This window comes from Canis lupus, chromosome 4 (assembly GCF_048164855.1).
Source record: "Canis lupus baileyi chromosome 4, mCanLup2.hap1, whole genome shotgun sequence".
Taxonomy (NCBI): domain Eukaryota; kingdom Metazoa; phylum Chordata; class Mammalia; order Carnivora; family Canidae; genus Canis; species Canis lupus.
Window position 1 is genome coordinate 663,969 of NC_132841.1, and position 27,154 is coordinate 691,122.

At 44.9% G+C, this 27,154-nt stretch overlaps 1 long non-coding RNA gene across 1 annotated transcript in view; it reads left to right on the top strand.

Annotated features, from left to right (window-relative positions):
* Window positions 1-215: 215 nt before the first annotated feature.
* The window catches only part of LOC140631700 (uncharacterized), a 154,950-nt gene continuing 128,011 nt past the window's right edge, over window positions 216-27,154 (top strand). Inside the window, exon 1 of the long non-coding RNA XR_012029191.1 lies at window positions 216-1,342. This is a non-coding gene — a long non-coding RNA (uncharacterized lncRNA). The remainder of the gene's footprint in view (window positions 1,343-27,154) is intronic.

The window sequence follows — 27,154 nt, forward strand, 5'->3', positions numbered from 1 at the left end:
GGCCGTTCATCTGCTGGTCGCAGGGCGGCTCTATTTGTAACTTCCTGAGGAGCCTCCACACTGTTTCCAGGGCGGCTGCACCAGCCCGCAGTCCCGCCCACAGTGGAAGAGGGTTGAGTGAGTTTTGTGGGATGTGGTAAAAGTCTGGTCCACATTTCATTTCGCGTCCTGTGGGCTCCAATTCCTTGTACTTTAGTATTTCTGGGGAAGCCGGGTGTTGGGCTCCGTTTCAGTGAGACGTTTCCGAAGCTAACAGGCCACAGCTGGAGCCTGAAAGGAGGCAGGTGCTGTCCCTGAAGCGCCCGCTGCCTCCTGCACAGCCTCCTACAGCGCCTGAGCGTCCCGCAGGGGGCGCCCGAGCCCAGGCCCCACCCAGAGGGCATGAATGGGCAGTAGGCCTAATCTGCCTGCAATAACAGGAGCAAGCCTGTGCCGGGGTAGGCCTGAGGAGGACGTGGGGAAGCGTCCACACTGATGAGCCACAGCTTCAGGAAATTGTGGGCTTGCATCCAGGCTGAAAGGAGCCCCTGGGCCACTCAGGACCCACGGGGAGTCTTCAGGAAGATATGGACCCACATCCACGCTGACAAGAGCCCCTGGGCCACCTCAGGACATAAGTTGAGGCTTCTGGAAGTTGGGGTCCGCATTCACGGTGACAGGAGCCCCGGTCTCCTCAGAACCCTCAGTGATGTTCGGGAGGACGTTGGGTGACATCTACACAACAGGATGCTGACTTCTTTAGGACCCCCGGTGTTGACTTGGGGAAATATGGGATACGTCCATGTGGACAGAAGACCCCAGCCTTGTCAGGGCCTGTGGTGAGGCCTCAGAAAAATGTGGGTGGCCAATCCACACTGACAGGAGTCTCCAGCCTCCTCAGGACCCACTGTGAAGTTTTTGGAAGATTTGGGGCCACATCTATGCTGACAGGAGCCCCCAGCCTCCTCAGGTCTTATGGTGAGGCTGAGGAAAATGTGGGGCCACGTCAATCCTGACAGGACCTGGACTTTGGCTTCTGGAAATTTGGGGCTGCGTCTATGCTGACAGGAGCCCACAGCCTCCTCAGGATGCGCCGTGAGTTTTCTGGGGGATGTGGGGCCATGTCCAGGCTGACAGGAGCCCCCGGCCACCTGAGGACCTGCTTGAGGCTTCCAGAGGATGTGAGTCATAGTCCACAGTGACAGGATACCCAGCATCCTCAGGATGCGCTGACTATGACTCAGGAACACGTGGGGCCATGTCCGCACTCACAGAGCCCGGCTTCCTCAGGACCCCCTGGAGGACTCTGGAGGCGCCGTTGGGGGCCACGTCCACATCAGAAGGGACTACTCAGAACCACAGGGTAAGTGAATGGGTAGAATGAATGGTAGGGTCAGGGGAGGGGAGGCAGTTGGTGGTTAGGCTTAGGTTAGATGTTAGGTGTTTGTGATTAAGCTTATGGTTACGGATTACAGGTTAGGGTGAGGGATAAGGGTAAGGGTCAGTGGTTAGGAGTTAGGATGGGTGTTAGGGATTAGGGAACGGGGTTAGGGTTAGCGATAGGATTTAGAGTTAGGGTTAGGGTTTAGGCTTTAGGGAATAGGGCCGGAGGTTTGGAGGTGGGGTTAGGGTTATGGTTACAGTTAGGGTTGGGCTTAGGTTTCCATTTAGGGTTAGGGGTTAGGGTGTGATTTAGGGTTAGGAGTAAGGGTTAGGGGTTAGGGTAAAAGGCTATGTTTAGGGTTAGGGCGAGGGTTAGGTTTAGGATAGGGGTTAGTGCTAGGTTTAGGGTTAGTGTTTAGTTAGGGATTAGGGTCAGGTCAGGGTCAGGGTATGGTTTTGGAAAAGGATAAGAGATAGGTTTAGGGTGTAGTTTAGGAGTTAGTTTTAGGGTACAGTTTAGAGTACAGTTTGGGGTATGTGATAGGATTGTTATTGGGTTAAGGTTAGGGTACAGGTTAAGGTTAGGAATAGGATTTGAGTATATTAAGTTAAGGTTAGGGTTAGAGGTTAGGGTTAGATTTAAGGTAGGGGTCAGGCTTAAGGGTTTAGAATAGGTTTAGGATTTAGGGTGAGGGTTGACAGAAAGGTTCAGTGAATGTGTTTTGGTCTTGGGGTTTGTGTTTGGTTTTCGATTAGTGATGGGTTTTGTTTAAGGGTTACGTTAATATTAGGATTAAGTATAGGGTTAGGGTTATGTCTGTGTATGGTTAGAGTTTGGGTCTTGGCATGTGCCTGCACTCGGACTCCTAGTATTGGGCAGTTTAGTGTTATGCACTCTAGGTTTTGGTTTCAAAGATAGCATGACTCCACCAAGTCAGTGGCCTCCCCGGAGAATCAAAATACAGGCTTCTGCTGGGGTCAGAATAGACATGGCAGGCTTCTCCCAAGCTGAGCTAAGGAGGGGATTTGTGGGTCTAAAGACTCTTTATTTGGATTTTCAGTTGTCTTTCTGATATTATCTCTACTGCACCCATGTTTCATCAATACTACCAATTATTATTTTAAAGTTTTACTTGAATTCCTGTTTGTAAACACAGTATGATATAGCTTCTGGTTTACCACATAGTGATTCAACCCTTGGATACAACGCCTGGTACTTGGTCACAGGTGCCCTCCACTGTCCCTATCGCCTGATTCCCCATCCCCCCCCTTCCTCTGGTATTTATTAGTTTATTCTCTGTGACTAAGAGTGTGTCTCTTGGTTTGCTTCTCTCATCCCCCCTGAGCCCCTTTGCCAGTTTGTTTGGTTTCTTAAAATCCACATGTGAATGCAATTGTATGGTATTTGGTATCTGTCTTTCTCTGACTAAGTTCATTTAGCATAAATCCTTTCCACTCCTTCCACGTCATTGTAAATGGCTTCATTTCATCCCTTCTGATGACCGAGTGATGTCGCAGTGTGTATATTTACCACATCTTTCTGCCCATTCATCTGCCGATGGACATCTGGGCTGTATCCACAGTTTGGCTGTTGTTGATTACGCTGCTACAAACACTGTGCTGCATGTTTAGAATCTACTAAAGTACTTTTGTATCCACGGGGTAAATACCTAGCTCTGCAATTTTGGAATCGTAGGGTAGCTCTATTTTTAACTTCTTTTTAAAAAAAATTTTTTATGATAGTCACAGAGAGGCAGAGACATAGGCAGAGGGAGAAGCAGGCTCCATGCACTGGGAGCCCGAAGTGGGATTCCATCTCAGGTCTCCAGGATCGCGCCCAGGGCTAAAGACAGGCACCAAACCACTGCACCACCCAGGGATCCCCTTTTTTTAACTTCTCGAGGACCATCCACACTGTTTTCCACAGTGGCTACATCTTTTTGCATGCGCACCAGGAGTGTAAGCGTGCTACCTCTTCTCCATAGCCTCACCAACACCTGTTGTTTCTTGTGTTGTTAATATTAGCCATTATGACGGTTGTCAGGTGACATATAATTGTGGCTTTGGTTTGCATTTCCCTGATGATGGGTGACGCTTAGTGTCTTTCCGTGTGTCTGGTGGCCATCTGGCTGTCTTGGCAGAGACAAAGTCCATTCATTTTTCTGCCCATCTCCAGTCGCATAATTTGTTTTTAGGATCTTGAGATTTATATTTCCTTTATGTGTTTTGCATACTAACTCTTCACTGGATGTGTTGTTTACCAATTGCTCCTTTCATTTTGTATGTTGCCTTTTAGCTTTGGTTTTTTCCTTCACTTTGTGGAAGCTTTTCAATTTGATGAATTCCCAATAGTATTTTTGCTTTTGTTTCCTCACCTCAGAGGCATATCTAGAAAGAAGATCCAGGGATCTCTGGGTGGCGCAGCGGTTTAGTGCCTGCCTTTGGCCCAGGGCCCGATCCTGGAGACCTGGGGTCAAGTCCCACGTCAGGCTCCCTGCATGGAGCCTGCTTCTTCTCTGCCTATGTCTCTTTCTCTGTGTGTGTGTGTGACTATCATAAATAAATAAAAATTAAAAAAACAAATATATATATATATATATATATATATATATATATATATATATATATAAAAGAAGATTCAATGGCTAATGTCAAAGACGTTGCTGCCTATCTTTTCTTCTTTGTATGGTTTCAAGTCTCACATTTAGGTCTTTCATCCATTTTGAATTTATTTTTTATATATATGGTGTAAGAAAGTGGTCCAGTTTCATTCTTCTGCATTTGGCTGCCTGGTTTTCCCAATACCATTTGTTCTTATCCTGGGGTCAGGGTTAGGGTTTGTTGAAGAGACTGTCTTTGTGCTTTGGATATTCCTTCCTGCCTTGTTGTCGATTAATGGATCATAGAATTACAGGTTTGTATCTTGTTTCGGATTTCCATTCTGTTTTATTGATATAAGCATCTCCTGTTGGGAGATCCTTGATTACTGATTCAATTTCTTTGCTGGTTATGACTGTTCAAGTTTCTTATTTCTTCCTTTTTCATTTTTGCTATGTTATATATTTCCAGGAATTAATCTATTTCTTCCAGGTTCTAGGTTGCTGGCATATAATTTTTCATAATGTTCTCTTATAATCGTTTGTATTTCTCTAGTGTTGGTTGTTATTTCTCTTTTCTCATTTGTGATTTTATTTGGGTCCTTTCATCTTTTTATCTTTTTTCTTTTTTAAGGATTTATTTATGGATTCATGAGAGACACAGAGAGGCAGAGGTATAGACACAGGGAAATTGAGGCTCCATGCGGGGAGCCTGATGTGGGACTTGATTCCCCAAGACCCCTGAATGATGACCTGAGCCAAAGCAGATGCTCAACCACTGAGGCACCAAGGTGCCTTGCTGATTCAAATCCTTTGCTAGTTATGGGTCTGTTCACATTTTTTATTTCTTCCTATTTCAATTTTGCTCGTTTGCACATTTCTAGACATTTGTCCATTTCCTCCAGGTCTCCCAGTATGTTAGCGTATAATCTTTCATAGTATTCCCTTATAATTGTCTTATTTTTCTGGTGTTGATTGTGATCTCTCTTCTCTCATTTGTGATTTTATTTATTTAGGTCTTTTTTTCTCGTTGATGAGGCTGGCTAGGGCTTGATCTATTTTCTTAATTATTTTGAAGAACCATCTCTTTGTTTCGTTATTCCATTCTACTGCTTTGTTATGTATTGTTTATTTGTGCTCTCATCTTTATTTTCCCCCTGTTCTATAGGCTTTAGGCTTTGTTTACTAATCATTTTCCAGCTTCTTAAGGTGTAGGGTTAGGCTGTGTATTGGAGACTTCTTGTTTCTTGAGGTAGGCCTGTATTGCTATGTACTTCTCTTGTACGACTGCCTTTGCTACATCCCAGAGGTTTGGAGAAACATGTTTTCATTTTCATTTGTTTTAAATTTCCTCTTTAATTTCCTGGTTGCTCCATTCATTCTCTAGTAGGATGTTCATAATCTCCACATATTTTTGGTCTGTCCAAATTTTTTCTTACTGTTGACTTCGAGTTTCATAGCGTCATGGTCCGAAAATGTACAGGGCGTGATATCAACCTTCTTGTACCTGTTGTACCTGTTGAGGGCTGATTTGTGGGCCATGATATGACCTGTTCTGGAGAATGTCCCATGTGCAATTGAAAGGAATGTGTATTCTGCTTTAGGAATAAATGTTCAGACTATATCTGTTGAGTCCCTGTGGTCCAGTGTGTCAAGGCTGTTTTTCCCTTGTTGATTTTCTGTATAGATGAGCGGTCCATTGCCATTAGTGGGTGTTAAAATCCGCTGTCATTGTATTATTATCAGTGAGTTCCTGTACATTTGTTGTTAATTGGTTTCTATATTTAGGTACTGCCATTTTGGCAGCATAAATATATAGTTGTTTGATCTTGATAGAGAGTCTTTTTAATTATGAAATAATGCCCTTCTTCATCGCTTGTTACAGTATTGTTCTTTCTTTTTTGAAATGTAAATATTTTATTTAGTTATCCATGAGAGATACACAGAGAAACAGAGGCAGAAATATAGGCAGAAGTACAGGCAGGCTCCCCAAATGGAGGCCGATGTGGGACTCGGTCCTGGGATCCCCAGGCATACAGGCACGGGGATGATGGGCGGAGGAGGGGCCCCAGAACATGGCCTGCCCCGGCCCCCTTGACAGAGGGAGCACAGACATCGGGGTGGCTTTGCACAGAAACTGATGACCTGAGGCTTCCTGGCTGTCACTCTGTCCCAGCCCCTCCTGGCCCGCGGGGCACAGCCTGAGTCCCAGAAAAGTCTGTCAGGTCCTGAACCTAGCATCCGGCCGCCCCTGGAAGTCACATGGGGAGGTCAGCTGGGTGTGGATGGTGGCGCCCCTGCAGGGGCTGGTGGGGCCTGGGTGGTGCCCCCTCCTCCTCTCTGGGGGTCTCTCCAAGCCCCGTGCACAGTGTTCTGGGAGACACAGAAAAGGGCTGGCTGTGTATTTTCGCACCACAACACTTAATTGGCTTTCTACAGCAAATGGGCTCAGAGCCGAGGGTGCATGCCTTCCCCTAGGGATGGAGAGCTTTCTGTCCTTTAGGGGAGGGCAAGAATGACACGGGTTGGGGGGGCGGGTGCTGGAGTCCCCCACCTGGGAGCATGTGTGGAATCCGGGTGGGGGCGTGTGTCCTGAGGTTTCAGCCTGAGAGACGGTTCTGAGGACAGCAGAGCTGACCTGGACCTGCAGCTCATGGGCTCCTATGCTGGGTCCCCGCAGGGCAGCTGGACCCCGGCCTCGGGCTCCCAGGTACCCCAGCACCTGGAGCAGCCTGCCCCCTGGTGTGGGTATGGGTGGGGCCCACCGGCCTACCCCTGCTCTCCCCACCCTGGTGTGTCCCAGGATCCAAAGGGCGCCCTAGGTCAGCGACCTGGATCAGTGGGGTATGCCCAGGGCCCAAGAGGCCACATCCAGCTGTGAGACGGCTTGCTAGCCCGGGGCCAGAATCCAGGGCTGGCCAGGGCCATGGGGGGCTGGATCCCATTAGTCTTTGTGTTAGGCCTGGGGCGGGGCTCAAATCAACTCAGCCCCCACAGAGCCCGGGGCCAGGTCAGCCCAGGTTCCTATGGGTTAGGGGCTGGTGTCCTGTGCAGGGTGTGCCGCCCTCCAGGAGGGACAGTGGGCGGAGGCAGGACATGGTGGATCCTCTGCACCACTCACCTGCACCCACCCTGTCGGGGGCTCCCTGTCTTTCCAGCTCCCTGCAACCCCTGGGTACTCTATGGGACACCCGGGCTTCTGATGGGATCAGGGTATACAGAGAAACTCGGGGAGGCTGAGCATGTCCCACAGGGGGCATCTGCACCAGGTCGTTGCTAAGGATAAATGGTGTGGGGGTGGATCCTGTGGGAGCAGGGGTATGATTGTGGTGGAGTGTGGGGGATGGTGTAGGGGGGATGGTGTTGGGGTATAGTGTGGGTGGGGATTGTGTGGGGCTGTGTGGGTGTGAGGGGGATCATTTAGGTGGGATGCCTTTGGGGATGATGATGTAGAGTGGGGAGTGGGGAATGAGGGGGATGTCGTGGGGGGCTTGCGCACACAGGGTATCTCCTTCCCCTAAGATGCACAACGAGACGTCTACAGTTAAAGGCGACCCCAGTCTGGGGTTTGTTGTGACACCTGCCCCTGGGGTGCGGTGTGGTCAGTGCAGGGCCGTGGCTGTACTGGGAGCATTATCTGGGGGTCATCATAATATGCATGCTTTCAAATTGCAAATTGTCTCAAATTAAATGCATAGAATTTAGAAATATATAAAGCACCGAGAGTGGGTGTCACTCTGACCCGTCCGACCCTCATGGGATCGATGTGTATCCTGCTCCAGCCGCGGCCATGCCACCTGGCCCCCAGGTCCGGTTCCTGCCCCTCACATCCCCCACCCCATCCTCTGCTTCTCATGGGGCCGTCCCTCTCCCCTTTGGTGTTCAGCTCCCATGGCAACCCCTGGAGGCCCCATCCTAGTGGCCTCCTCATCCCTGAGGCCCAGAGGGGTGGGCACGGTGGTCATCCCAATCACCCTACCATGGAGTGGTGTGTTGTTGGCTGCTGTTGCTCCCCCTGGTGTCAGAGGCCCCGTTTTCCCTACACAGAAGCCCCCGGGGCCCCAAAGCCCCCTGGCCCAGCAGCCTCACCCGACCCCTAGCAGTCCTAATATATGATGTGGCTGCCGAACGTCCTGTTGACGTCCATGTCTACCTGCGTGATGTCCCTGGAGGAGACCAGGGCCTCCTCCTTCATTTACTGTGGGAAAACCGGGGAGGAGGAGCAGGCATCAGGGACAAACCCCGACCTGTCATGAGCTGCCATGTTGGGCAGGGAGCCCTGTGGTCACCATGGGAGTGTGTCCTGCCAAAACCTCCTTCCTTCCTCTGGGATGCCAGGGATGGGGGGAGTCCCCACCGTGCCCGTGGGACCTTTGTGAGGGCCTGTACCCAGTTGTTGTGGGTGGGGAGGTGACGGAGTGTCAGCCTGGTTGGGAGGGGATAGGGGTTCAGCCAAGGTGGGAGGGGACATGGGGGTATTGTGCCCAAGATTGCGTATCCGAGAAACCACTAAGGAGCTGACACCGATGCAAACACACAAGGGTTGAATTCCAAACTCGAGTTTGCGTCCCAGTACACCCAACACAGCGGAGCAGGGACTAGGACCCGGAGTTGGGTTTTAGCTTAGTTTTAAGGGCTGGTCTCAGGGACGTCCAGAAGGGCTGGAGCAATTCCTCAAGTTCTGTTTACATTTTGATATGGGGCCTTCAAGGGCATTGAGCTCTGCTCTCATTCTAATAGGGGCTTCCTGCCCTTGGCCTGGGCTCTGTTTTGATTCTATTGTGGGGCTTTCTAGGACATTAAGCTGTAAACTTTTGTTTTTTTCCTGTAACTGAAGTAATGTAAATTTCATCTCTTCTTCACAGGGGCCTGGGATGGCTGGGCGTGTGCGAATGCTGAATTTAAATGGGAATGGCCTTAATTTTTCTCTGCCTCCATGTGTCCTGTCCCATCCTATCTAGTTCCTTCCCCCTTCCCAAGAGCTCCTAAGAGAGCAATTGCAAATGACCTCAGCGTGGCATCCTGTGTTGGGGGGACAGGCCCAGTGATTGTGATCAGGAAGACCTGGTGTGTGGGTGTCCCAGCTGTGCAGCAGGACTCGATGCTGCTGACTCTTATTCCCTAAGGCTATCTTGACAACTGACTTCGTACATAGAAAAACTCTCCTTTGTCTTTAAAAGATGAGGAGCGGGTCAAAGTGTTTTTTCTCTGCCCATCTGATTGCTCAGATTCCAATGTGAGACGTATTTCCTGTTAATAAGGATAATTTACTATCCGTAGTACTATGGTTAAAATATTCTGACACAAGTAGTTCAGAGGGATGAGGGTTTCTCATCTCTTTCTTCACAGTTCAGTCACTCATTAGAAAATGCATCTTTATGGATTTGGAAAGTTCTGAGAGACATTATTACCAATGGTCCTATTATTATGTGAAGGATTCTTCCCTGAGATTCTTCCCCTGTTTCAACTGACACTGAAACACTGTGAACTCTTTTGAAGACAAATGTCAAGGAAATAAATGTTATGCATTGCTAATTTTAAATGCACTAGCAATATGGTGTCTATTGTACTAGAAGTATTTTTATCTGATTTTTGCTATTTATTATCCTTTACTGCTTTTCAGGTTGAGGAGGCGTTATACGTGTTCATAAGTGTTTTTCTTTCCTTCTGATATAAAATTCTTACTATGTTTCCATCAAAGGAACTCTTTAAGAATAAGGCTAAGTTAATTCAACTATTCTTAAAATGTCTTCACACTTGGAGCCTGATTCATTTAAGTCAATTTTCAAAATAAATCTTATTTATTAGGAAAAAAACAAAGATTTATAGGGAAATAGAGAAGATACTACAGTGAATTCTCATGCACTTGCTCTCAATTTCTCCAATTATTGATATCTTATATCAGTATGGTACAAATATTAGCTAATGAATCAATATTAAAATAGTCACAATAACTAAAGACCATACTTTATTCAGATTTCCTTAGTTTTTGCTAAGTTACCATCTCTCATATCACATTCCATTTGTCCTCATGTTTTCTTAGGCTCCTCTGGATTGTGACAGTCTTTCAGCCTTTCCTTGAAGTTGTTGAACTGGAACACTTTGAGAAGTAGAGTATTTTGTAAAATTTCCCTCAGTTGGGACATGTCTCATTTATCTCATGATTGAACAGTTTTTGTGGATTATATACAGAGATATACTGCCATTTTCATTATATCATATAAAGGATAGATACTATCAACATGATTTATCAGTCTTGGTATCAATCTGTTGATCTTGCTGAGGTAGTGTTTGTCACCTTTCTCTGCAGTAAACTGATCCTTTATTATTATTATTAATTATTATTATTATTATATTATCAATATTATTTTACGTTTTTCACATTATATTTTGTAGAATGAAGTTACTATCTGTATTCCACACATAAGAGTGGGAAGCTATGCTCATGAACTTGACGGTGGAATGTCTGCAAAAATTGTTTGAAATACTTCTACATGGGAGATTTCTCTTCCTTGTGGGTTTGTTTCTTTTTCAAATATATTTTTTATTTATTTGAGAGAGAGTGGAGAGAAAAAGCATGAGTGAGAGGGGCAGAGGGAGAGGGAGAAACAGGTTTCCTGCTGAACAGATAGCCTGCCTTGGGACCTGGATCATGATCTGAGCCTAAGGTTTAACTAACTGAGCCACACAGGTGCCACTCTTCTTTCCTTCCTTCCTTCCTTCCTTCCTTCCTTCCTTCCTTCCTTCCTTCCTTCCTTCCTTCCTTCCTTCCTTTCTCTTCTTTCTTTCTTTCTTTCTTTCTTTCTTTCTTTCTTTCTTTCTTTCTTTCTTTCTTTTTCTTTTAATAATAATTTTATTTTTTATTGGTGTTCATGTCGCCAACATACAGAATAACTCCCAGTGCTCATCCTGTCAAGTGCCCCCCTCAGTGCCCGTCACCCATTCACCCGCACTCCCTGTCCTCCTCCCCTCCCAGCATCCCTCGTTACTTTCTCAGAGTTAGGAGTCTTTATGTTCTGTCTCCATTTCTCATATTTCCCACACATTTCTTCTCCATTCCCTTATATTCCCTTTCACTATTATTTATATTAACGCATTGAATGACAACATACGTTTGTCCTTCTCTGATTGACTTACTTCACTCAGCATAATACCCTCCAGTTCCATCCACATTGAAGCAAATGGTGGGTATTTGTCGTTTCTAATGGCTGAGTAATATTCCATTGTATACATAAACCACATCTTCTTTATCCATTCATCTTTCGATGGACACCATGGCTCCGTCCACAGTTTCGCTATTGTGGACATTGCTGCTATACACATCAGGGTGCAGGAGTCCCGGCGTTTTATTGCATCTGAATCTTTGAGGTAAATCCGCAACAGTGCAATTGCTGGGTCGTCGGGCAGGTCTATTTTTAACTCTTTGAGGAACCTCCACACAGTTTTCCACAATGGCTGCACCAGTTCACATTCCCACCAACAGTGTAAGAGTCTTCCCTTTTCTGTGCATCCTCTCCAACATTTGTTGTTCCTTGCCTTGTTAATTATCCCCATTCAGTGATGTGAGGTGGTTCTCATTGTGGTTTTGATTTATATTTCCCTGATGGCAAGGAATGCAGAGCATTTTTCCATGTTCATGTTGGCCATGTCAATGTCTTCCTCTGTGAGATTTCTCTTCATGTCTTTTGCCCATTTCATGATTGGATTCTTTGTCTCTTTAGTGTTGATTTTAAGATGTTCTTTATAGATCTTTGAAACTAGCCCTTTATCTGATACGTCATTTGCAAATATCTTCTCCCATTCTGTAGGTTGTCTTTTAGTTTGGTTGACTGTATCCTTTGCTGTGCAAAAGCTTCTTATCTTGATGAAATCACAATAGTTCATTTTTGCTTTTGTTTCTTTTGCCTTCGTGGATGTATCTTGCAAGAAGTTACTGTGGCCAAGTTCAAAAATGATGTTGCCTCTGATCTCCTCTAGGATTTTGATGGACTCTTGTCTCACATTTAGATCTTTCATCCATTTTGAGTTTATCTTTGTTTATGGTGAAAGAGAGTAGTCTAGTTTCATTCTTCTGCATGTGGATGTCCATTATCCCTGCACCATGTATTGAAGAGACTGTCTTTCTTCCAATGGATAGTCTTTACCCCTTTATCAAATATTAGTTGACCATAAAGTTCAGGGTCCAATCCTGGGGTCTCTTTTCTGTTCCACTCATCTATTTGTCTGTTTTTGTGCCAGTACCACACTGTCTTGAACCACAGCTTTGTAGTACACCATGAAATCTGGCATTGTGATGCCCCCAGATATGGTTGTCTTTTTTAAAATTCCCCTGGCTATTCAGGGTCTTTTCTGATTCCACACAAGTCTTTTTTTTATGATAGTCAGACACACACACAGAGAGAGAGAGAGAGAGAGAGAGAGGCAGGGACACAAGCAAAGCGAGAAGCAGGCTCCATGTACCGGGAGCCTGACATGGGATTCGAACCCAGGTCTCCAGGATCGTGCCCTGGGCCAAAGGCAGGCGCCAAACCGATGCACCACCCAGGGATCCCGATTCCACACAAATCTTAAAATAATTTGTTCTAAATCTCTGAAGAAAGTCCATGGTATTTTGATAGGGTTTGCATTAAACCTGTACATTGCCTTGGTAACATTGACATTTTCACAATGTTAATTCTGCCATTCCATGAGCATGGAATATTTTTCCATCTCTTTGTGTCTTCCTCAATTTCTTTCAGAAGTGTTCTATAGTTTTTAGGGTATAGATCATTTACCTCCTTAGTTAGGGTTATTCCTAGGTATCTTATGCTTTTGGGTGCAATTATAAATGAGATTGACTCCTTCATTTCTCTTTCTTCAGTCTCATTGTTCGTGTATAGAAATGCCATTGATTTCTGGAAATTGATTTTGTATCCTGCAACGCTACCAAATTCTGTATGAGTTGTAGCAATCTTGGGGTGGAGGCTTTTGGGTTTTCTAGGTACAGTATCATGTCATCGGCGAAGAGGGGGAGTTTGACTTCTTCTTTGCCAATTTGAATGCCCTGAATGTCTTTTTTGTTGTCTGATTGCTGAGGCTAGGAATTCCAGTACTATGTTGAATAGCAGTGGTGAGAGTGGACATCCCTGTCTTGTTCCTCATCTTAGGGGAAAGGCTTCCCGTGCTTCCCCATTGAGCATGATATTTGCTGTGGGCTTTTCGTAGATGGCTTGTAAGATGTCGAGGAATGTTCCCTCCATCCCTACACTCTGAAGAGTTTTGATCAGGAATGGATGCTCTATTTTGTCAAATACTTTCTCTGCATCTAATGAGAGGATCATATGGTTCTTGGTTTTTCTCTTGCCGATATGATGAATCACATTGATTGTTTTATGAGTGTTGAACCAGCCTTGTGTCCTGGGGATAAGTCCTACTTGGTCATGGTGAATAATTTTATTAATGTACTGTTGGATCCTATAGGCTAGTATCTTGTTGAGAATTTTTGCATCCATATTCATCAGCGATATTGGTCTGTAATTCTCCTTTTTGGCAGGGTCTTTGTTGGTTTTGGAATGAAGGTGATGCTGGCTTCATGGAACGAATTTGGTAGTACTCCATCTCTTTCTATCTTTCCAAACAGCTTTAGTAGAATAGGTATGAATTCTTCTTTAAACGGTTGATAGAATTCCCCTGGGAAGCCATTTGGCCCTGGACTCTTGTGTCTTGGGAGGTTTTGGATGACTACTTCAATTTCCTCCCTGGTTATTGGCCTGTTCATTTTTTCTCTTTCTTCCTGTTCCATTTTTTGGTAGTTTCTGGCTTTCCAGGAATGTGTCCATTTCTTCTAGAATGCCTAATTTATTGGTGTATACCCAATAATATAATAATAATTATAGCCAATAATATAATAATATTATAGCCAATAGTATATTTTAAAAATCGTTTTATTTCCTTGGTGTTGGTAGTGACCACTCCTTTCTGATTCATGATTTTATTAATTTGAATATTCTCTCTCTTCTTTTTAATAAGGTTGGCTAATGGTTTATCTATCTTATTAATTTGTTCAAAGACCCAACTCCTCGTTCCGTTGATCTGTTCCACAGTTCTTCTGGTCTTGATTTCCTTGTGTTCTGCTCGAATGTTAATTAACTCTATTCTTCTGTTGGGTGTAGGATCTATCTGCTGTATTTTCTCTAGCTCCTTTATGTGTAACGTTAGCTTTTGTATTTGAGTAGTTTCCCGTTTTTGAATGGATGCTGTATTGTGATGTATTTCCACCTTAAGGCTGCTTTTGCTGATCCCAAAGATTTTGAATGCTTGTATGTTCATTCTCATTAGTTTCCATGAATCTTTTTAATTCTTCCTTAATTTCCTGGTTGACCCTTTCGTCTTTTAGCAGGATGATCCTTCACCTCAACGTGTTTGAGGTCCTTCCAAACTTCTTGTTGTTATTTAGTTCTAATTTCAAGGCATTATGGTCTGAGAATATGCAGGAGATGATCCCAATCATTTGTTATCGGTTCAGACCCTATTTGTGACTCAGTATGTGGTCTATTCTGGAGAAAGTTCCATGTGCACCTGAGAAGAATGTGTATTCAGTTGAGTTTGGATGTAAAGTTCTGTATATATCTGTGAAATCCATCTGGTCCAGTGTATCATTTAAAGCTCTCGTTTCTTTGGAGATGTTGTGCTTAGAAGACTTATCGAGGGTAGAAAGAGCTAGATTGAAGTCACCAAGTATAAGATAATTATTATCTAAGTATTTCTTCACTTTGGTTATTAATTGGTTTAAATATTTGGCAGCTCCCGCATTCAGGGCATATATTGAGGATTGTTAAGTCCTCTTGTGGGATAGATCCCTTAAGTATGACTTAGTGTCCCTCTTCAACTCTCACTACACTCTTTGGGTTAAATTTTAGTTTATCTGATATAAGGATGGCTATCCCTGCTTTCTTTTGAGCACCATTTAAATGATAAATGGTTCTCCAACATTTAATTTTCAGATTGTAGGTGTCCTTTGTCTAAAATGAGTCTCTTGTAGACAGCAAATAGGTGGGTCCTGCTTTCTTATCCAGTCTGAAACCCTACGCCTTTTGATGGGGTCATTAAGCCTGTTCACGTTCAGAGTTACTATCGACAGATATGAGTTTAGTGTCATCATGATATCTCTTCAGTCCTTGTTTTTGTCGATTGTTCCACTGAACTTCTTAAAGGGGAATTTTAAGAGTCCCCCTTAAAATTTCTTCTAGAGCTTGTTGGAGGTCACATATTCTTTCAGTTCCTGCCTGTCTTGGAAGCTCTTTATCTCTCCTTCCATTTTGAATGAGAGCCTTGCTGGATAAAGTATTCTTTTTTTTTTTTTTTTTTAAATTTTTTTTTATTTATTTATGATAGTCACAGAGAGAGAGAGAGGCAGAGACACAGGCAGAGGGAGAAGCAGGCTCCATGCACCGGGAGCCCGATGTGGGAATCGATCCCGGGTCTCCAGGATCGCGCCCTGGGCCAAAGGCAGGCACCAAACCGCAGCGCCACCCAGGGATCCCCTGGATAAAGTATTCTTGATTGCTTGTTCTTCTCACGCAGGACCCTGAATATATCCTGCCAGCCATTTCTGGGCTGCCAGGTCGCTGTGGAGAGGTCTTCTATTACCCTAATGCTCCTCCCCATAAAGGTCAAGGATTTCTTTTCTCTTACTGCTTTAAGCATCTTCTCTATATGTTTGGAATTTGCAAGCTTCACTATTAAATGTCGACGTGTTGGACGGTTTTTATTGATTTTAGGGGGGGATCTCTCTATTTCCTGGATCTGAATGCCTGTTTCCCTTCCCAGACTAGGAAATTTTTCAGCTAGGATTTGTTCAAATACTTATTCTGGCCCTCTACCCCTTTCGGCGCCCTCAGGAACCCAAATTACACATTGCTTTTTCTTCCTCAGGCTGTCGTTTATTTCCCTTAATCTGTCTTCCTGGTCTTTTAGTTGTCTGTCTCTTTTTTCCTCAGTTTCCCTCTTTCCATCAACTTGTCTTCTATGTCACTCCCTTGTTCTTCCACCTCCTTAACCCTCATTGTTAGGACTTCTAGTTTATATTGCATCTCATTCAATTGATTTTTCATTTCGGCCTGATTGGATCTAAATTCTGCAGTCATGAAGTCTCTTGAGTCCTTTATGCTTTTTTCTAGAGCCACCAGTAGCTGTATAATCGTGCTTCTGAATTGGCTTTCTGACATTGAATTGTAATCCAGATTTTGTAACTCTGTGGGAGAGAGGCCTGTTTCTGATTCTTTCTTTTAGGTAAGGTTTTACTTCTAGTCATTTTGCTGAGTGCAGAGTGGCCAAAAACAAATTGTATTGGGAAAAGGAGAAAAAGAGAGGAGAGAAAGAAGGAAAGAAAAGAGAAAAACGAAAAAGAATAAATGAAGAAAGAAGGAGAAAAGAGAACAAAAAGAAAGAAAAAGAAAGAAAGGGGGGGAAAGGGTGGGGAAGCAAACAGAAATGAAAAAAAAACATGGGGGAGTATCTTCTGATTCTATATACTTTAAGTCCCTTGACTTCCCCTGGAAAGTGTCTGTCTATCTGGTCTTCTGGGAGAGGGGCCTGTTGTGTTGATTTTCAGGTGTTAGCACTTGGGGAGCTGCTCTGTCCCCTGCCTGGTGCAGGTCTCAGTGCGGGTAGTTTAACCCGTGAGGCCCCAGGAGGAACAACCCCAGTGGCACCGGCCAGCTCTGGAAACCTGTATTCAGCCCCCGCAGTAACTTGGGAGCAGTCCATCTGCAGGGCCTGGAGGCTCTGGGGCAGGGCCGCTGATCTGCTCAGCTCTGGGCAGGAGCGTCCTTGCTGTCCTTGACCCTCCGGGTCTCTTCCTGTCTCGGGGGAGGCTGAATCCTGGGCTGTGTCCCGGCGCCCTGTGCTCCAGGGCCTGCCCTGTTGGATTCTCACTCCTGGCCGCATAGCCGCCTCAGTGCGGAGCCACCGCCCAAGCCCCTCCGAGTTGCTCCCGGAGCCCCGCAGCCCCCTCCACATGGAGCCTCTTCCTCTGCAAGAGGCGCCGCCACCAAGCTGCTCCTGGGGCCATGCAAACCGCTCCGCACAGAGCCACCGCCCAAGCCCCTCAGAGCTGGTCTGGGGTCAATGCATGTGCCCTGCAGCCCTTAGGGAGCTCGGTGCACTCTTCTGGGAGTGCTGTGTCTGTTAGTGTCCCAGGGAGCCCCAGGGCATCTCCGCTTTCCTGGGGTCCTTCTCTGACTCCTTGAAAGCGCCATTCCACCCTGGAAGATTAGTGCAGCTCCTCCTTCTCCCAGGACAGAGCTCTTCTGTTGTGGGCACTCGCCCCGGCGTTAGCCCGGATCCTTACAGGACCCCTCACCCTTGGATGTCTTTTGTTCTTTATTTATTTTTCCCATCTTCCTACCTTGATAGAATCACGAACTTTTCTCACTGTAGCATTCGATCTCGTTTCTGTTTAAATCTCAGGCCGAATTCCTAGATTTTCAGGATGATTTGAAGGTTATCTAGGTAATTTCGTGGGGACAGGTGATTTGGGGACACTACACTTCCGCAATCTTGCCTCTCCTCCTCTATGTTGCCTTTTAGCTTTGGTTGTTTCCTTCACTTTGCAGAAGCTTTTCAATTTGATGAAGTCCCAATAGTATTTTTGTTTTTGTTTCCTGCACCTCCGAGGCATATCTAGAAAGAACATCCAATGGCCAATGTCAAAGACGTTGCTGCCTATCTTTTCTTCTTTGTATGGTTTCAGGTCTCACATTTAGGTCTTTCATCCATTTTGAATTTATTTTTTATATACATGGTGTAAGAAAGTGGTCCAGTTTCATTCTTCTGCATGTGCCTGCCTGGTTTTCTCAACACCATTTGTTCTTATCCTGCGGTCAGGGTTAGGGTTTGTTGAAGAGACTGTCTTTGTGCTTTGGATATTCCTTCCTGCCTCGTTGTCGATTAATGGATCATAGAGTTACAGGTTTGTATCTTGTTTCGGTTTTCCATTCTGTTCTATTGACAAGCGTCTCCTGTTGGGAGATCCTTGATTGCTGATTCAATTTCTCTGCTGGTTATATGTCGCTTCAAGTTTCTTATTTCTTCCTTCTTCATTTTTGCTATGTTATATATTTCCTGGAATTGATCTATTTCTTCCAGGTTCTTGATTGCTGGCATATAATTTTTCATAATGTTCTCTTATAATCGTTTGTATTTCTCTAGTGTTGGTTGTTATTTCTCTTTTCTCATTTGTGATTTTATTTGGGTCCTTTCTCATCTTTTTATTTTTTCTTTTTTAAAGATTTTATCTATGTATTCATGAGAGACACAGAGAGGCAGAGGTATAGGCAGAGGGAAAATGAGGCTCCATGCGGGGAGCCTGATGTGGGACTTTATCCCCCATGTCCCCAGGTTCATGACCTGAGCCAAATCAGATTCTCAACCACTGAGACAACCAAGTGCCTTGCTGATTCAATTCCTTTGCTAGTTATGGGTCTCTTCACATTTTCTATTTCTTCCTATTTCAGTTTTGCTTGTATGCACATTTCTAGTATTTTGTCCATTTCTTCCAGGTCTCCCAGTTTGTTAGCATATAATTTCATAGTATTCCCTTTTAATTGGCTAATTTTTCTGGTGTTGATTGTGATCTCTCTTCTCTCATTTGTGATTTTATTTCTTTAGGTCTTTTCTCTTTTCTCTCTTTAGTTTTAAGATTTTATTTATTTATTCAAAGAGATGCAGAGAGAGAGAAAGAGGCAGGGACAGAGGCAGAGGGAGAAGCAGGCTCCATGCAGAGAGCCCGACATGGGACTCGATCCAGGGTCTCCAGATCACGCCCTGTGCTGCAGGTGGCACTAAACCACCACACTACCAGGGCTGCTCGGTCTTTTCTCTTTTCTCATTGATAAGGCTGGCTAGGGCTTGATCCATTTTATTAATTATTTTGAAGAACCAGCTCTTAGTTTCCTTATTCCATTCTATTGTTTTGTTGTTTCTGTATTGTTTATTTCTGCTCTCATCTTTATTCTTTCCCTTCTTCTGTAGGCTTTAGGCTTTGTTTGCTATTCCTTTTCAAGCTCCTTTAGGTGTAGGGTTAGGGTGTGTATTGGAGACTTCTTGTTTCTTGAGGTAGGTCTCTATTGCTATGTACTTCCCTCTGGACTGCCTTTGCTACAACCCAGAGGTTTGGAGAAACATGTTTTCATTTTCATTTGTTTTAAATTTCCTCTTTAATTTCCTGGTTGCTCCATTCATTCTCTAGTAGGATGTTAATAATCTCCACATATTTTTGGTCTGTCCAAATTTTTTTTTACTGTCGACTCCAAGTTTCATAGCGTCGTGTTCCAAAAATGTACAGCGTGTGATATCAACCTTCTTGTACCTGTTGTACCTGTTGAGGGCTGATTTGTGGGCCATGATATGATCTGTTCTGGAGAATGTCCCATGTGCACTTGAAAGGAATGTGTATTCTGCTTTAGGATGAAATGTTCAGAATATATCTGTTGAGTCCCTGTGGTCCGGTGTGTCAAGGCTATTGTTCCCTCTTGATTTTCTGCATAGACGATTGGTCCATTGCCATTAGTGTTAAAATCCCGTCATTGTATTATTATCAGTGAGTTCCTGTAAGTTTGTTGTTAATTTGTTTCTATATTTAGATACTGCCATGTTGGCAGCATAAATATTTTGTTGTTTGACCTTGATAGAGAGTCTTTTTAATTATGAAATAATGCCCTTCTTCATCTCTTCTTAGAGTATTCTTTCTTGTTTGAAATTTAAATATTTTATTTATTTATTCATGAGAGATACACAGAGGAGCAGAGGAAGAAACATAGTAGAGTGAGAGGCAGGCTCTCCAAAGGGAGGCTGATGTGGGACTCGATCCTGGGATTCCAGGATCACACCCTGAGCCGAAGGCAGATGCTCAACCACTGAGCCACCAGGTGTCCCCCAGGGTTTCGTTTCAAATCTCGTTTGTCTGATATAAGTATGAGTCCTCCAGCTTTCTATTGATATCCATTAGCGTGATAGATGATTTTCCATCCCCTGACTTTCAATCTGTTGGTGTCTATAGGTCTAAGGTGAGCATCTTGTAGGCAGCGTACAGATGGATGTTGTTTTTTTTAATAATAATTTTATTTATCAGAGAGACAGAGAGAGAGAGAGAGAGAGAGAGGCAGACAATTATGCAGAGAGAGAAGCAGTCTCCCCACCAGGAGCCCAATATGGGACTCGATCCCAGACTACAGGATCACACCCTGAGTCAAAGGCAGAGGCTCAACCCCTGAGCCACCCAGGCATCCCGGATCCACTTTTGAAGCTACTCTGATACCCTATATCTTTTGATTGGAGCATTTAGTCTATCAGCATTCAGAGTGACTATTCAAAGATGTGAACTTTGTGCCTTTGTGTTACCCATAGAGTTGGTGTTTCTGGTGATGTTCTCTGGGCCTTTCTAGTCTTTGTTGCTATTGGTCTCTTTTTTTCCCCCACTAGAAGAGTCCCTCTTAAAATTCCTTACTGGACTGGTTAAGTGGTCCTGAACTCCTTTATATGTAGCCTGTCTGGGAAAATCTTTATCTCTCCTTCTGTCCTGTATGACACCCTTGCTGAAGTAAGTATTCATACAAATTGGACTGCAATAAAAATAAATTTAAAAACATAAAATAAATTCTTCTAATATGATTGAGGAAAATGGCATTTAGGAGGAAAACCAGAAGCAGAAAGAGAGGAGGACAGATTTCACCCTCCGTAGCCTTCACAGGGACCTGGTGTCCTTTCCAAGGAGGCCCCCCCCTCCGGAGGATGCTTCCTGCCCCTCTGCCCTCCTTGTTGGAACACAGCAGGCACATCTCCGTGCCTCCAGGACCTCTGCAGTCATGGCTTATAGAGTTATCCATGTATCCTATTGGAGACCACAGTTTTGTGGATGTAAGCATCTGGCTGCTGTTTGACAACATTGGGGGGATTCCGACTTTTGTTGGTTTTGAGGTGTGTGTGTGTCTATCACATGCAGCTATCACGTGCAGCTATCGGATCCACTGGCTGGGTCACCAAAAAACACCAAAATGGTTGGCACAACATCATTTCTGGTGCTTGTGCTGGGCGGTTAGCTGGGCTATCCTGGCAGACCCGGGGCTCGCTCGTGCAGTAACTTTCAGCTGGAGGGTCAGCTGAGCCGGATGTTCCGGCTATGCCACATTCTCATGTCCAGCAGTGGGTCTGGCCGCCCTGGAAGGCATGTGGGGTTGTCAGCTGTGTGTGCCTGGCGGCGCCCCTGCAGGGGCTAGTTGGGGCCTAGGTGGTGCCCCCTCCTCCTCTCTGGGGGTCTCTCCACGCCCCATGCACAGAGTTCTGGGAAACACAGAAACGGGCTGGCTGTGCATTTTCGCACAACACTTTATTGACTTTCTACAGCAAATGGGCTCAGAGCTGTGGGTGCGTGCTTTCCCCTGGGGAGGGAGACCTCTCTGTCCTTTAATAGGGGGCAAGAATCACACAGGGTGGGGGCTGGGTGCTGGAGTCCCCCACCTGGGAGCATGTGTGGAATCTGGTTGGGGGTATGTGTCTTGAGGTTTCAGCCTGAGTGATGGTTCTGAGGACAGCAGAGCTGACCTGGACTTGCACCTCATGGGCACCTGTGCTGGGTCCCCGCAGGGCAGCTGGACACAGGCCTCGGGCCCTCTGGGCCCCAGCACATAGAGGAGCCCGCATCCTGGTGTGGGTGCAGGTGGGGCCCACTGGCTTACCCCTCCACAACCCACACTGGGGTTTCCTGGGATCCCCAGGGCTGCCCTAGGTCAGCGACCTGGATCAGTGGGGCACGCCCAGGGCCCAGCAGGCCACATCCAGCTGTGAGAGGGCTCGTTCAGCCCGGGACCAGAATCCAGGGCTGGCCAGGGCCATGTGGGCCCATGTGGATCCCGAGCATCAGGGAAACAGACCCCGACTTCTCACTAGCTGCCGTGCTGGGCATGGAGCCCTGTGGCCACCATGGGAGTGTGTCCTGCTGAAACCTCCTTCCTTCCTCTGGGAGGCCGGGCATGGCAGGAGTGCCCACTGTACCCGTGGGACCTGTGTGAGGGCCTGTGCTCTGCTGTTGTGGGCGGGGATGTGACTGAGTATCACCCTGGGTGGAAGGGGATAGGGGTTCAGCCAGGTGGGACGTGACATGGGGGTGTTGTGACCAAGATTGTGAATCTGAGAAACCACTATGGAGCTGACATTGATGCAAACCCACAAGGTTTGATTTCCAAACTCGAGTTTGCGTCCAAGTACACCCGACACAGCAGAGCAGGAACATGGACCCCGAGGTGGGTTTTTGCTTAGTTTTAAGGGCTTGTCTCGGGGACCTCCAGAAAGGCTGGAGTAATTCCTCAAGTTCTGTTTATATTTTGATATGGGGCCTTCAAGGCATTGACCTCTGTTCTCATTCTAATAGACACCTCCATCCCTTGGCGTGGGTTCAGTTCTTATTCGATTGTGGGGCTTTCTAGGACATTAAGCTGTAAACTTTTGTTTGTTTTTTTTTTTTACTGTAACTGAAGTAATGTAAATTTCAGCTCTTCTTCACTGGGGCCTGTGATGGATGGACTTGTTCGAACGCTGAACTTAAAGTGGAAAGACCTTCATTTTCTCAGCCTCATTGCATCCCCTCTCCTCCTATCTAGCTCCTTCACCTTCCCCGGAGCTCCTGAGAGAGCAATTGCAAATGACCTCAGCATGGCAGTGTTTGTTGGAGATCAGGCCTAGAGATTTTGGATCAGGAAGAGCTGGGGTGTGGGCATCCCGGCTGTGCAGCTGGATTCGATGCTGCAGACTCTTATTCCCAAGGCTATCTTGACAACTGACTTTGTAGGTAGAAAAGCTGTCCTTTCTCTTTAAAAGATGAAGAGCATGGGGATCCCTGGTTTGCGTAGCCCTTTAGAGCCTGCCTTTGGCCCAGGGCGCGATCCTGGAGACCCGGGATCGAGTCCCGCGTCAGGCCCCCGGTGCATGGAGCCTGCTTCTCCCTCTGCCTGTGTCTCTTCCTCTCTCTCCCCCAATGTGTGCCTACCATAAATAAATAAAATTAAAAAAATAAATAAATAAAAGATGAAGAACGAGTCAAAGCCTTTTTTCTCTGCTCCACTGATTGCTCAGATTCCAATCTGAGATGTATTTTCTGTTAATAAGGATAATTTACTATCCGTAGTACTATGCTTAAAATATTCTGACACAAGTATTTCAGAGGGATGAGGGTTTCTCATCTCTTTCTTCACAGCTCAGTCACTCCTCAGGAAATGCATCTTTAAGGATCTGGAAACAACTTAGAGGCATTAATACCAATGGTCCTATTATTATGCAACGGATACTTCCCTGAGATTCTTCCCCTATTTCAACTGACACTGAAACACTTTGAACTCTCTGGAAGACAAATGTCAAGGAAATAAATGTTATGCATTGCTAATTTTAAATGCACTTGCAATATGGTGTCTATTATAATACAAGTATTCTTATCTGATTTTTGCTATTTATTATCCGTTCCTGCTTTTCAGGTTGAGGAGGCATTATACGTGTTCATAAGTGTTTTTCTTTCCTTCTGATATAAAATTACTTTGTTCCCATCAAAGGAACTCTTTAAGAATAAGGCAAAAGTTAATTCAACGATTCTTAAAAAGTCTTCACACTTGGATTTTTTTTTTTAATTTTTATTTATTTATGATAGTCACAGAGAGAGAGAGAGAGAGGCAGAGACACAGGCAGAGGGAGAAGCAGGCTCCATGCACCGGGAGCCCGACGTGGGACTCGATCCCGGGTCTCCAGGATCGCGCCCTGGGCCAAAGGCAGGCGCCAAACCGCTGCGCCACCCATGGATCCCGTCTTCACACTTGGAGACTGAATCATTTAAGTCAATTTTCAAAATAAATCTTATTTATTAGGAAAAAAAGATTTATAGGGAAATTGAGAAGATAGTACAGTGCATTCACATGCCCTTGCACTCAATTTCTCCAATTATTGATATATTAATACGGTACAAATAATAGCTATTGAATCAAATTAAAATATTCGCAGTAACCAAAGACCATACATTATTCATATTTCCTTAGTTTTTGCTACTTTACCATCCGTAATATCACACTCCATTTTTCCTCCTGTTTTCTTAGGCTCCTCTGCATTGTGACAGTCTTTCAGCCTTTGCTTGTTGTTGTTGAACTGGAACACTTTGAGAAGTAGAGTATTTTGTAAAATTTCCCTCAGTTGGTACATGTCTGTGGTTTATCTCATGACTGAACTGTTTTTGTGGATTATATACAGAGATATACTGCCATTTTTATTATATCATATAAAGGATAGATACTATCAACAGGATTTATCAGTCTAGGCATCGATGTGATCATCTTGCTGAGGTAGTGTTTGTCATCTTTCTTCATAGTAAAGTGATTATTATGATTATTATTATTATGAGTTATTATATTATCATTATCATTTTAAGTTTTTCATAATATATTTTGTAGAAGGAAGTTACTATGTGTATTCCACACATAAGATTGGTAAGCTATGCTCATGAACTTCACGGTGGAATGTCTGCACAAATGTTTGAAATTCTTCTACATGGGAGATTTCTCTTCCGTGTGGGTTTGTTTGTTTGTTTTTCAAAGATGTTATTTATTTATTTGAGAGAGAGAGGAGAGAAAAAGCATGAGCAAGAGGGGCAGAGGGAGAGGGAGCAGCAGGTTCCCTGCTGAACAGGGAGCCTGCCTTGGGACCTGGATCATGATCTGAGCCTAAGGCAGAGGCTTAACTGACTGAGCCACACAGGTGCCACTCTTTCTTTCTTTCTTTCTTTCTTTCTTTCTTTCTTTCTTTCTTTCTTTCTTTCTTTCTTTCTTTCTTCTTTCTTTCTTCTTTCTTTCTTTTTAATAATAAATTTACATTTTATTGGTGCTCAATTTGCCAACATACAGAATAACACCCAGTGCTCATCCCGTCAAGTGTCCCCCTCAGTGCCACTCACCCATTCACACCCAACCCCGCCTTCCTCCACTTCCCTCAGCCCTAGTTCTTTTCCCAGAGTTTGGTGTCTTTATGTTCTGTCTTCCTTTTCTGTTATTTCCCACACATTTCTTCTCCCATCCCTTATATTCCCTTTCACTATTATTTATATTCCCCAAGTGAATGAGAACATACAATGTTTGTCCTTCTCCGATTGACTTACGTCACTCAGCATAATACCTTCCACTTCCATCCACGTTGAAGCAAATGGTGGGTATTTGTCGTTTCTAATGGCTGAACAAGGCCCACCTTTTCTCTCTCTTCATCTTCTGAGTCTCCTATGATATGAATGTTATTGTTTTAATAAGTGGCTGAGTTCCCTAAGTCTGCCTCTGTGGTCCATAAATTTCCTTGTTTTTAAGGCTTCCCCTTGGGACTGCACCTCAGTTATAGCATTTTTAACATTGGCCTGACTAGTTTTTAGTTCTTTTATTTCTACAGTAAGGGATTCTCTAGTTTTCTTCTGTGCTTTTTGTCTAGCCCAGCTGCTACCTTTATAATCATTGTTTTAAACTGTAGTTAGACATCCTATATGTGTATTGATGGACTTCCTGACTGTGAGTACTACCTTATGTTATTTTATGGAGGTGAATTTCTCCATCTCATTACTTTTTCCAGAAAAGAAAGAAGGAAGAAACAGAAAAACCAAGAAAATCAGTAACAACTGCCCTCCAAAAAAAAAAAAACACCTGATTATTTTGGCCTGCTTGTTAAAAGATTCTAAATCCCAAGATATGAATCACAATTAAAGAACCATGAAAGTAAAAATGAGAAATAAATAAGGTACATACATAAAAATTAAAATAAGGCAATTAATAAAATAGCATCAAAGAAAATAAACGAAAATAAAGCAAAAAGTACAAAGGAAGCTAGACCCTATATTCCAGGCTGAGCTGAAGCTCTGCAGCCTCTGTGGTCCAAAAACTTGGTGGCAGCGAGTGGTCTGTTCCAGGTCTGGGGATGGGCCCTGGTGTACATCTGCCTGGGAGATTCACCTGTGAGGTCAGAGCGGGGTGGTCGTCAGCCATTGACCTCCATCGGGCAGTCTGTGCTGCTCCCTGAGACTCGGTGCAGATGGGCAGGATGCGGGTGGGGACGCTGGGTCCTCTGGCTCTGGGGTTAAGCATTCCTCCCCCTGTCTGCAGGCCCTCCACAGAAGAGCCCCCAAGCCCCCGGGTCTCCGCCACTTCTCTCAGAACCCTGCTTTCATTCTGCCCGCGTCCGAGCTTCTTTTGGTTTTATTTTTTTATCTCAGACTGTTGTGCCCAAGATTGAGAATCTGAGAAACCACCGAGAAGCCGATTACGATGCAAACACACAAGGGATTATTTACAAGCTCAATCTTCTGTCCAAGTATATCGGACACAGCGGAGCAGGGAATTGGACCCCGAGGAGGGTTTTAGCTTAGTTTTAAGGGCTGGTCTCGGGGACCTCCAGAACGGCTGGAGCAATTCCTCAAGTTCTGTTTACATTTTGATATGGGGACTTCAAGGGCATTGAGCTCTGTTCACATTCTAATAGGGGCTTCCTGTTCTTGGCCTGGGCTCAGTTTTGATTCAATTGTGGGGCTTTCTAGGACATTAAGCTGTAAACAGCAAAGGTTCCACACCTGGAAGGGGGACGTCACACTGTCCCTATATGCTGAAGACGCGGTACTAGAAACAAGAAACCCGAGAGCCTCCACCAAAACCTGTTAGAACTAAGGAGTGAGTTAAGTAAAGTCACGGGACACAAACTTACCCTACAGAACAGAGTAGCCTTGCTGTGTTCCGACAATGAGCACTCAGGAAGGAAAGGAAGGACGTGACGCCCTTCTCAGGAGCATCAAGGTGAATAAATAATGAGACTGAACCAAAGGAGCACAAGACATGTGCACTGAGCCATACCAGGCTCTGGGAGGCCGTCCTGGGCTTGTGGGGTGGGAGCCTCATCTTGTGAAAATGTCCACAGTTCCTGAAGCGACCCTCAGTTTCAATGTCATTCCTATCAAATCATGGTGGCAGATCTTAGAAATAAGAAAAAAAAAACCATAACATCCATTACCCCCAACAAATGACCCCGAACAGCAAATCAGTATTTGAGAAGCACGACAGAGTGGGACGCATCACTTTCTGATTTCAAACGATATCACAGAGACACAGGATAAAGTAGTGTGGTTCTCAAGCCCCCGGCTGGCTCCATCGGTTAAGCATCCG